We start from the raw sequence: 12,576 nt of genomic DNA on the forward strand, positions 1-12,576 counted from the left end.
AAAGACAATGTGTTATCACGGGCATGTACCCATGTGTACTGCTTTAAATTCCCATTTAGACTCCTCCATACATCACATAAATCATTTGTTTCAATAATTTGAATTAGTCGTTTACGAGAAAGTAAATGTGGTTCTACATGATTTCTGTCCATATTACTTTCGACACAATTAAAGTCTCCACCTAGAAATAAATGTTCTTCAGAATTACATTTATACAAAGTTTCACAGAGAGTATCTAAAAAAAACATTCTTTCTGCTGCTAGGGTTGGTGCATACACACAAATAAAAACAAAGGTATGGTTCTCAAACTGGGCTCGAATCTTTAGCAGTCTGCCTTTTACAACCTCTTCCATATCATAAGAAAAACTACTTGCAAATAAAATGGCAACACCTCCACTAAGTGAGGTTTTATGACTTAAAAAAGAGAGACCTTTAAATTCTTAGTCCATTCAATAGAATTTGTTATATCACTGTGTTTCCTGCACAAATAAAACATCAATTTTCTTCTGATTCATAGTTTCATATAGAGCAGCCCGTTTTATACAATCCCTAGCTCCATTTACATTCAGGGATGCAATGCGAATGTCACCCATATGAAAAAGAAAAAATAAACCATAAAGAAAAAAGCAGCCAATATGGGCTAGTAATTTAAGCCAGTTTACTGCCATTAATTATTCAGTTGTTGAAGTTTGATGACAATTTTTTTCAAACGATACACTTCCTTATTTGAGAAACACCCCTCACTCATGAAAGTCCTAGTGTTTTCTACAAAACGTTTAATGTCTGGAAAATAGTCAGCTACCTGTACACCCCTCAGATTTTTTGTCATTTTTAAAAACTTCCTGATTTCATCACTGTCATAATCTTGACATGTCCATTCACTCTGAGAACAATTTGACGCACCAGAATCAGAAAAATCACTCTCATTGCCAATATCATCCACATCAGATTCCTTTTCATTTCTGTTTTTCTAGCTTGTTTTGATTCTGAAACTTTGTCATTCTTTTTCCTCTTTAAGGGTGTTTTGAAAACAGCCTGCTCTACATCCATCATTAAATTATCACTTAGGCAAACACTCTCTGAAGGAGACTTTGTGTCAGACACTACAGTGACATGTGAAACATCCATACCCTCAACAGACCTGGACTCATCTCTGACAATAACAGGGACAACGAGAGAGAGAGAGAGAGAGAGAGAGAGAGAGAGAGGAGAGAGAGAGAGAGAGAGAGAGAGAGAGAGAGAGAGAGAGAGAGAGAGAGAGAGAGAGAGAGAGAGAGAGAGAGAGAGAGAGAGAGAGAGAGAGAGAGAGAGAGAGAGAGAGAGAGATGAGAGAGAGAGAGAGAGAGAGAGAGAGAGAGAGAGAGAGAGAGAGAGAGTTTAAACACACCTTTATTTTAAAACCAATTATAAACAAACATATTCATTCACCACAATATGATGATAAAATGATCATCCACCACAAAAAACGAAACCAAAAAAATAAATAAATAAATAAACAAAACCTAAAAAATTCAACACCAATTCATTTTCATAGACAGTACATAAAACATGATTTATCCCCCACATTTCCATAAAAAGGGGTAGACGCCCAACCAACTTGTAATATGCGTATTCCACTCTTAGACGAGAACCCACTAGGCCCAAAAACATAAAAATTGGATTTACTGCACCTTGCCCTAATATCTTGTTTTTCCTGGTTTTCCAGATTGCTAATTTTGCATTACCAAATAAGAAATTAAGCAAAACCAAAACATTCTTTTGCTCAACAGTATACTTTGGACCAAAGATAAACAACTGAAAAGAACTTTTCTCCCAAAGATGTAACCCACTCTGTTAACAAGGAAAAAAGATCCATCAACCTTGTACACTGCATAAACAAATGACAAACAGATTCAATCTCTGCACAAAAAGGACAACCCACACTAACATTAGGATCAAGATGCACCACATGTCTGTTTGTAGCTATAGATCCGTGTACAATCCTCCACTGGAGGTCACCCGTCCGCTTGTCAATCGGACGTTTGTACAGGATACGCCAACTACCTTTAGGGGAAGAATCAGTCCCAAAAATATCTGTCCATTTCGTTGAGAGGACCCCAGTCAAAGAGCGTAAATTAGACACCTTAACACAGGTGACATACAGGGCTTTCTTTCCCACTGTCTCAAATTCATCCATTTGTGGGGTTTTAAAAGACAGTAGACCTTTCTTCTCTTCCTGCCAGTCCCCCACAGCAGCTTTTACAGTCAGACAGGGAAAACCATACTCGAATCCACTTCTCCATCCATCTATTATAGCTGGGTTATCCAAGAAAGAACGATAGATAAAGTCCAGTTCTCCAACCACCTCTGTGGTGAGTTTTTGTAATATTCGTGTTGACTTAATCCCAGCTTGCCTGCCCAATGATTCCAAACTGGTGTGTAGTATATGACCCAGCTTTGTGCACCCAGCAGACAGTAAACGTGTACGCAAAAAAGCTGAGGATAAGAGTCTCGAAGGCAGAAAAGGGTTAAGAAACAAAGGTTCCTCCAACAGCCACATCCCAGCAGGTACTGCAGGTGATCTTGAAAAAGCAAAAACCTTCCAGGCTTCCAGGACAGATTTGTAGAAAGCAGTAAGATCTGTAAGCTCAGTCTCTTCTAGCTTCATCAGAAACAAATGCTTATCAAGTCCCATTCCACCAGCTCTTCTCAAAAGTACCACTGCAGTGTCAAACCAAACACTCTCGTTGTTATATAACAGTCTCTGGGCAGCTTGTAAACGGAAAGTCATTAATCTGGACCTGATATCCACCAAACTGTGGCCTCCTTCTTGTATGGGGAGAAACAGTACAGAAGAACGCACCCAATGTTGTCCGGACCAGAAAAAGGTCACCAACTTTCTTTGTACTTCTTGCACCAGTCCAGCAGGTGGTTGTAGCACATTAAATCTGTGCCACAAGGTGGAAGCAACCAGATTATTTACAATCAAGACTCTCCCCCTATAGGATAGTTTGGGTAGCAACCAAGTCCAGCGAGACAATCGGGTGCAAACTTTCTCCATTACACCCTCCCAATTTAACTTCTGAAACTCATTTGAACCAAAATGAACTCCCAAGATTTTTAACCCTTCTTTGCCCCACTTAAGCTTCCCTGGCAGTAATGGTACACAACATAAAGTATCTTGACCTGCCCAAAAAGCGTCACTTTTATCCCAATTAACTTTTGCTGATGAAGCCTTCTAATATAACTGGAGGGCTTCGGACAGAGCATTAATATCCTTCCCATTGCCAACCAACACAGTCACATCATCGGCATAAGCAGTAAGAGATACATTTACATTTAAAGTCATATTTGGTATTGAAAACCCACATATAGTCTTTCTTAAAATGGAAAGTAAGGGTTCGATGGCAATACTATACAGCAACCCAGACAATGGACAACCTTGCCGTATTCCCCTTTAGACAGAAATTGGTTTACTCAAATCTCCCCCAACTTTTACCATACATGAAGTACCGGCATAAAGAAGTTTTATCCAATTTAAAAAACCTTCTCCAAAATCAAAAACTTTAAGTAAATTAAATAAGTAACTGTGATCTACCCGATCAAAAGCTTTTTCCTGATCAAGGGCAATTAATCCAACTCCTAAATTAAAAACTTTACAAATGTCTAGTATGTCTCGTACTAAAAACAAATTATCCATTATTGACCTATTTGGTATGCAATATGTCTGATCTTTATGCACTATTGTATGTACATATTTCTTTAACCTGTTAGCAAGACATTTTGACAAGATCTTATATTCTGTGGTCAATAAAGAAACAGGCCTCCAGTTCTTTAACAAAGACAAATCACCTTTTTTAGGAAGCAAAGAAAGAACAGCACGACGACATGTAACAGGCAAAAATCCATCTTTGTAACATTCACAAAATACCTCATAGAGATCAAGACCAATAAGGTTCCAAAAGTGTTTATAAAACTCTGATGTCAACCCATCAACACCAGGGGAACGCCCCGAGCTGAGCTGTGTTGCAGCAGATGTAAGCTCCTCGAAAGATAAAAAAGAGTCCAAAGCAGTCTTTGAATCAGAGTCCAGTTTAGGAAGACCTTGAAATAACTGTTCAGCACAGTCCAAGTCACAATGTTCTGCAGTATATAAACGGGAATAAAAATCCACTGCATGACGACGCATTTCTGAAATGTTTGTGGTAACCCTTCCATCAGGCAGACGGAGGCAAGCCATTTGTTTGTGCTGTGCTACTGAACGTTCCAAGTTAAAAAAATATGCACTTGGGGCATCCATCTCATTTACTGAGACAAAACGAGACCTCACCAAGGCTCCTTTCACCCTTTCATTTAAAAAGGACCCCAATTCAATCTTTTTTTGTTGTAAACAATGAGACAAACCAGGATCATGTCTCTCCAACAAATCTTTTTCAATTGAATCAATAGATCTTTCAAGAATTTGAATAGCTTTTTTTGTCATATTTGTGGAATTGACAGTATATTGTTGACAAAACATTTGTATTTGTGTTTTCCCAATTTCCCACCATTGTCTTAAATTTTCAAAAGTATGTTTAGTTTTTTTCCAACATTCCCAGAAAACCACAAAATGTTTACAGAAATTGACATCTTGTAATAACTTTCCATTAAAATGCCAGTGTGAAGATTTCCTTGAACACTGTGACAAAACTAATGACATAAAGACCATATGATGATCTGAAAACCCCACTGGTAAAATTGAGCACTCAATGACACGATTACTAAGACATTTAGATATATAAATTCTGTCCAACCGAGCAGCACTCACTCTATTTTCAGATACCTTTACCCAAGTGTATTGTCTAGCAGTATTGTTTTTTATCCTCCACATATCTAAAAGTGCCGTTTCTTTTACTAAATTGGACAAGTAACTAGAGGATTGCATATGAGGTTCCTCAGAAGTTCGATCAATGGTAAAATTTTCTGTGCAATTCCAATCTCCCCCGATTATCACATTGTCATTATTGTGACACTGTTTCAATATTCCACTTAAAATCCTAAAAAAGGTCATCCTCTCATGCCCTACATTTGGTACATAGACATTTATAAAACAAAAAAGAAAACCTTCAATTTCAGCCTTCACTAAAACAAGACGACCTTTTATAACTTCTTCAGAGCTTAAAATATTAGCTCTAGTTTCTGGAGAAAAAAGAATGGCCACACCTGCACTATAATTTGTCCCATGACTAAGTATCTGTTGACCCTTCCAGCACATTTTCCAATCAATTTCATTTTCTGCATCACTATGAGTTTCTTGAAGCAATACAACATTTAATCTTTTTAGCTGTATACTTTCCAATAACAAATCTCGTTTATGTCTATCCCTCCCACCATTAACATTAATGGAGCCCACCCTTAAATTATCCATATATGTATTTAAGAGGAAGAACGACAGACATAACAGAAAGGGGGAAAAAGTAAGAAACACCATGTGATGCATTTCTGATCAGTTATTCAAAAACCTTTTTTTCCTCCTTTCCTACCCTTTCTTATCATTGTAAGATGCTTCTTTAACCGAAAACGCTTCTTTTCACTCAAAAGATCAAAACCAACTGCTTTCTGAAGGACTGTAACAGACCTAACAAACTTCTCAATATCCGGAAAAAAATCTTTGACATTCACCTGTTTCCCAAAAGTATCATCCAAAAAAAGATTTATTTCCTCAAGAGGATATAAGGACATTTCCTTTTGAAAATCTCCCTGTAAACTATCAATATCAATAGAATCTGTTTCATCAGACATGGCATCAATAGTGTCATTGTTTGTACAGCTTAATGACCCACTCAGATGAATTTCACCAGATTCCTCAACATTATAGTCCCTTTGCTCAACGTTACTGTTCTCCGCTACATTAACAGTATTTCCAGCTGTGGCCTTCTCATCATTACCGCTGCGCGAGCCGTCACTAACGCTGCACTCAGCTGACTGTACCGGCACTTCAGGCGCCGCTTCAGAGATGACGCGCGTTACCGTTCCAGTATCTATTTGAAAACCAGAATGACCTGCGATTTCATTATCAACAACATTTTCTGAGTTGATCCTAGCATCAACCTCCCCCTCTGAAACAACATGTTTCGCTGCTCCTTGCTCCTTATGTGGACAAGCAATGCGCTTATGGCCGATGTCACCACAATCAAAACATCGCAAATTACCAGTAGTCGCATAAACCATATATGATCGTCCTTCATGCTTAACACGAAAAGAAACATCCAAGGAATTTTCTGGGGAATCCAAAAACATATATACTTGTCTTCTAAAAGACTGAACATGTTTTAAAGACGGGTGTCTGCAACCTAAGGAGATCGTTCTAAACTCACTAGCAAACTTGCCGAATCTCAATAATTCACGTTCCATCGCCTCACTAGAAATGAAAGGCGGAACATTTGAAATTATGATTTTACTGGAAGGTGCGTAAAGCGGTGTAACTTGCACGAGATTCCCACGTATGACAATGCCATTTTCGATCAACCTGCTAGCAGTATTTTTCTCCTTAACGAACACAACAACCGCTTTATTCATTCGAGAGGCAGAAATAATACTTTCAAACCCTACCTCATCTCCCACTGCCACAAGAACCTCCTCCACGTTAACTCCATCGTCAGGTACACACCGCACACCATGCTGTAAGGATAGAGATGGCGTCTCTTGAGACGCCATCCTATCGCACAACTTTGTTGCGCTCAAACGTTTACTAAAACTGTCAAAAACATGCAAAAGAAAAAGAAAAGGTGAGAAAAAAGAAAAAGATATTATAGAAAAGAAAAGAAAAAGAAAAAGAAAAGAAAAAAAAAGAAAAAGGAAAAGTTTTGCAGCTCGATTCTCACTCGACGCTACTCTCACCCCAAAGCTCCCAACATGCAAAGCGAGAGAGAGAGAGAGAGAGAGAGAGAGAGAGATTTACAATCCTTTTATTACAAAAAAAATCATGACAATGAAAAACATTCACAAAAACAAGTCACATACTTTTCAATCTAATAAAAAAAACTTATATCAACACTTCTGAGATAACTAGTTCATTATCAACTAATGGTGAGAGAGTAACTAACTAGAGAGAGAGAGTGTGTGTGTGACCGTATTGTTGATCTTATTGCCAGTTCTGTTCAGGACATATTTCCAAAAAATATACCGATGTATAAACACTCCCGAGTGACACCAGACTGGTTCAACAGCTCTGAAGATGTGTTCTGTAACATCCCTAACAGCCCTGATGTTGTGTTGGTGGATATAGATAGAAAGGAGGTGCTAGTCCTTGAAATAGGCTGTGTATATGATTTGTATATGGACATAGCCTTTTTAGAAAAAATGACTAAATACCACCAACCCCTCCTTGCTAAGATCAGTGACCTGGGCTATGCATGTAAGTTTGCGGTATTGATATTTGGCAGCCTGGGACATGTCCACAAACTGACTGTTAGTGGACTAAGACTGGCAGGGCTACCAAAAGGACAGGCTAAACAGCTGGCAGAGTTCAGCTCTATATCAGCTGTGATAGGCAGCCTTGCTGTGTGGCGTAGGAGATGTTTTATGTACCCTTAAATGTCAAAGCTGTGTTACCTCTGAGAATATTTGAATCCTTTCTGTACGAAATTTGATTGGCGGATTCAAATAAAGAAATTAAAATGTGTGTGTGTGTGAGTGAGAGAGTGTGTGTGTGACTGTGTGTGTTTGTGAGAGTGTGTCTATGTGTGTGTGACTGTTTGTGTGAGACTGTTTGTGAGTGCGTATGTGTGTACGTGTGTGTCCGTGAGTGTGTTTGTGAGTGTGTGTGTATGTGACCGTGTCTGTGTGTGTTTAGCCGCGTTTCCACCGCAGGAACTTTACCCCGGAACCAGGAACTTTGGGGGGGAACTCGGTGTGTTTCGACCGCAGGAACCAGGGTCTAAATGAAGTTCCGGGTAAATATTTCCCCCTCCAAACGGCCCTGCTTGCGAGGTGGGACTTTTCAAAAGTTCCCGAACTTTCGGGGGTGGGACTTGGGCGCTGAACATGCTGATTGGTTGAGCTCTCGCAGCTATTTTTTTTTCCACCGCCATATTTACAAGTCTTTTGCGAGGTGGGTTCCGTGGGTTTTGCGTTCAGTAAATATTTTTTTTGCAACAATGGAGTTCAACAAAAAATTCGACCGATGGACCGACGACGAGGTTCAGGCTTTATTGAGCATATATGCGGAGGAGGACATCCAGCGGGAACTGGTAACGGCGACCCGCAATGAAAAGGTATAACTGAAGATATCGACTCGGTTCCAGTCACACTGGAAAACAGTGCAGAGAGAAGTTGAAGAAATTAGACAAGATTACAAGAAATTAAAGGATCATAACAACCGGAGCGGTTCCGACCGGCGTATCAACAAGTGGCATGACCGCCTGGACGCGTTGCTGGGACACAGACCGTCCTTTTCTGGCGCAGCGGTAACGAAAGACTCGGCTAGTGCGTTGTTGGAAACCATCCAGGAATCCGAGTGGGTTGAAGGTAAGTTAAATATATCATCTTGGTATCATCTATTAAACTCGTTGCAGTGTTTAAACACGTTGCAGTAACTTTTTTCAACGTGCTTTTCCAGGTGTAACGAGTGGCCCTGATGAATCGCAGGCAACGGAGACCAGCGTGTTTTCCCCCGCGGTCACCAGTACGTTATAAAGCTGACAAAAATGTGTATATATTTAAAAACTGATGTGTAATCCTTAATGGTTTTGTTGTTTTTAATTGTAAACTTAAATTGCCCATGATAAAAATTGCACACTGGGCATTGTTCAAGCTGGGCAAACAATTGTTCATTATTTGTAGTGAAAACACTTAAAAAAATGTATTGATGGTTTCTATTGTTTCATGGTTGCCTTGTGTATTAATTTCCATGTGTTTCTGTGCAATTTTTCTACTTAGAGAAAAGGAAAAGGGACTGTGACTTTCTTGATGCACTGAGGGACATGGAGGATGATGCTAACCCTGCAGCATGGACAAGAACTGACCAATATATGCAGCTGTTACTGGAGAGCCAGGCCGAGGAGAGATGAGGAGGCAAGAGTTGGCATTCCACCAGTCAGAAGCGGAAGAAAGCAGACGGCAGCAGAGGGACTTTCAGACCGGGTTTCTGTCTGTTCTTGGACAGTTTGTCCAGTTGTTCAAGAAGTAGCCACAATGACCAGCCGCTTGAATGAAGCATTTGCACTACCACATTTGTACTTTATATATTGTACGTGTTGGCACAGCTCTTGGACAGGTTACTGAAAAATACACTTTTTTTATATTGTTGTTTTCACATTTTATATTTTCATTTTATTGTTCTAGTAATTTATTTGTCTTTGCACACTTTTATTTTAATTTTGTAAGAACTAATCTGTCTAAAATAAAGTAAAATGTGTAATGTCACTGTGTCTTTAATTTCCACATTCTAACTATATAACCACATTCTAATTGTATTCATATAGTGTAGGAAGCAAATAAAAGGGCTGCTGCTCGCAAGTCTTTCTGAATATGCACATAAACATATCTAGAAAACCCAAATATTATATTTTTAAATGTATAACTATGTGAATGTAGTATAATAACTTATAACCACAACTTAAGTGAAGCCATAAGTGTGGTCCTGCTTCATTTCAAATTTGAGGAAGAAGTCTCTAATATTATGCATTTAATGAAGCATATTGTAATACTAGTCATGTGATTTTTTTTTTTTTGTGAATGTTAAGAGATGTTATTGTGATAAAAAATAAAATACTTGCAGTCTAGTACCTAATCTTTCAACTGCTTAATTCAGTCTATTGTTTTCATTCAATTAACTTTTCACACATCTGTCATGAATGACTGAAACCTCATTATCCTTTTATAGAAAATGTTTTGTTTTGGAATTGAGCTATTACAACACATTCAGATTTTGGATTGCCCATCATCCCATTTTGCATTAAAATGGTCAAACCAGGTGAAAGTGCACGTTTAAATAAGCAGTGTTGGTAATGTGTGTACATAATCAGCAAAAGCAGCGCTGCTTGCATCACCTACACTTGTTATTGTTGCAGACAGTATCGCGCAAAAGTGATTACTGTCCGTCGGTGACTGGGAGAAGCAGTCGCGCGCATTCCCACGTCACCGGACTAATTTGCCTAATCTCCCCGGTACTTTAGACCGCGGTGGAAACGCAGATTGTAGCAGGTCTGGGGGAGAAAAAGTTCCTGGGAAAAAAGTTCCTGGTACAAATAGTTCCGGGTAATTTCGGTGGAAACGCGGCTTTTGAGTGTTTGTGTTTGTGAGTGCGTACGTGTGTGTGTTTGAGTGTGTGTGTATGTGACCGTGTCTGTGTGTGTTTGAGTGTGTGTGTTTGTGAGTGCGTATGTGTGTGTGTTTGAGTGTGTGTGTTTGTGAGTGCGTATGTGTGTGTGTGTGTTTGTGAGTGCGTATGTGTGTGTGTGTGTGAGTGTGTGTTTGTGAGTGCATGTGTGTGTGTTTGAGTGTGTGTGTTTGTGAGTGTGTGTGTGTGTGTGTGTGTGTGTGTGTGAGTGTGTGTTTGTGAGTGCGTATGTGTGTGTGTTTGTGTTAGAGGATGGACGGGTTCGGACAGAAACATGCGGCCCGATCTGCACTCCAGTTTGTGTGTGTACACATTTCTACCAATACATTTCCATGACTTTTAGGCAAATATTCATGACCTACGGCCCTCTTTGAATTCCCCCAAAAACAGCCAAGTTTATGTTTTAATTTCTGCAGTTTACACCGATACAAACTGCGACTGCCAGACGTTCCCCAATGCCAGAGTCAGAAATGAACTTTTCCATTACGGGGCTCCTTGCGATTGATTTCCAGGAGCATTTTATTCATTTATAAGTACAGTTTTGAATGATTACCTGTGTTGGAGTTGGTCAAATACTTCAATGTAACCAATGACTTAAATCAATCAGAATACTATATAGACTGTTAACAATAACTAAAGCCATCTTTACACTGCAAAGGTGGAGCAGAAGCTGCATCTGAAATAGCATAAATGTTCATTTTATAATTTGAGTAACATTAAACCGTCTGTAAATAAACATTTATGCTATTTCAGATGCAGCTTCTGTTCCACCTTTGCAGTGTAAATATGGCTTTTAAAGACGTCATATTCTGACTACACAGATAAAACAATCTTACAAACATTTATTAATTATTGTAAAGGTGTCATGAACTGGCTTTTTAATTTTTTTATACTGCTGTCTGAGGTCAACTTATGACGTCCGCGTCGTTTTCACATTCAGAAACATCATAATGAATAATAGGCTATTTTCTAATAGGCTCTCTGAAGAAACGGTGGGTTTTGATGGGCCGCACTGAAGACTTGGAAGTAAACGCCCACGGCTAGGATTGGATAAGATTTGCATATTTAATGAGCTTCAGCTCCTCTCAGTACATGTGGGGATTGTTTTGAAAGCGTCTGGAGAAACGCTCACAGGACTCGAAAAATATCTTTATCAAACAAACACAAAGATTCATCTCTCATCCACCCGCGATTGACTGGAATGTTGTCGCCCAATCAGTGAATATAACCTTGAACCGCACACACACACACACACACACACACACACACACACACGTGCGTGTGCGCAAGAAAGGAATGTTATATCACTATTTAAGATTAAAGCTGAAAAACACATAGCCCTGGGGACGTTGGTCTTTTAAAAAATTCAAGTCGAGCCCTGGCCCATGACGTTACAAGTCCGAGTATGATCCCGAATGAAGCAATAACACTTAAAATAGAGGATTCTCCAGCCTGTGACCGCGTGCTAAGGTATGTAATCAATAGATTTCAAACGATCTGTAACAATGCAAATCCAGTCTCGACCTGTATCTTGTTAACAATCGATTCCGTGGTGAAATGAAGTGAACAAACGTGCAATGTCTTACGCACGTGAGCTGGAACCGGCATGTTTATTGCTCGGTAGCGCGACCCGTTTAGCTCCACGAGTCGGTGGGCGGGGCTTGAGGCGGAGCTTCTGCATCATATTACGTCAGTGGTCGACATATTCAGAGATCTCTCGTTTTCTGGGCCTGGTGTCAATAAAAGCTTTTCTTTGACTAACAAGGAAGTTTTCAGCTCTGAAACTTACAGGATATTCTTATATCACGATTAACTTTTATATATCAAAGGCTCAAGGGAAAGCTGATTTCTCAATTCATCACCCCTTTAATGCTTTCTATGCATTAGAAAATGAAGCTTTCATATGATCTTAGCAGCATGATGAGTAAATTATATTAACTGGAATAAACTGGACAGAAAGGGAGCAGAGAATGTGACCAATCGTGAGGCTGTCCATAACTTGGGTCTAGCACGAGTGTAAGCGAACCTAAACATTTATTCTATTACATAAATATTTTGAAACAGATTTCCATGACATTAGTCTCATTTGATTTACCTTATCCACCAATTAAAACTATTAATAAAATAATTATGAAATATATAAAATAAGTATATGCCAACACTTTTATATAACCTAATAAATAAATATAGACTGTAAGCATTGAATAAATGATTTTGTGATTTTTAAAAACATAATTCATGCATTAGAGGGTTATGAATAAATTAAATAAAAAATT

This window comes from Gobio gobio (assembly GCF_949357685.1).
Source record: "Gobio gobio genome assembly, contig: scaffold_224, whole genome shotgun sequence".
NCBI lineage: Eukaryota > Metazoa > Chordata > Actinopteri > Cypriniformes > Gobionidae > Gobio > Gobio gobio.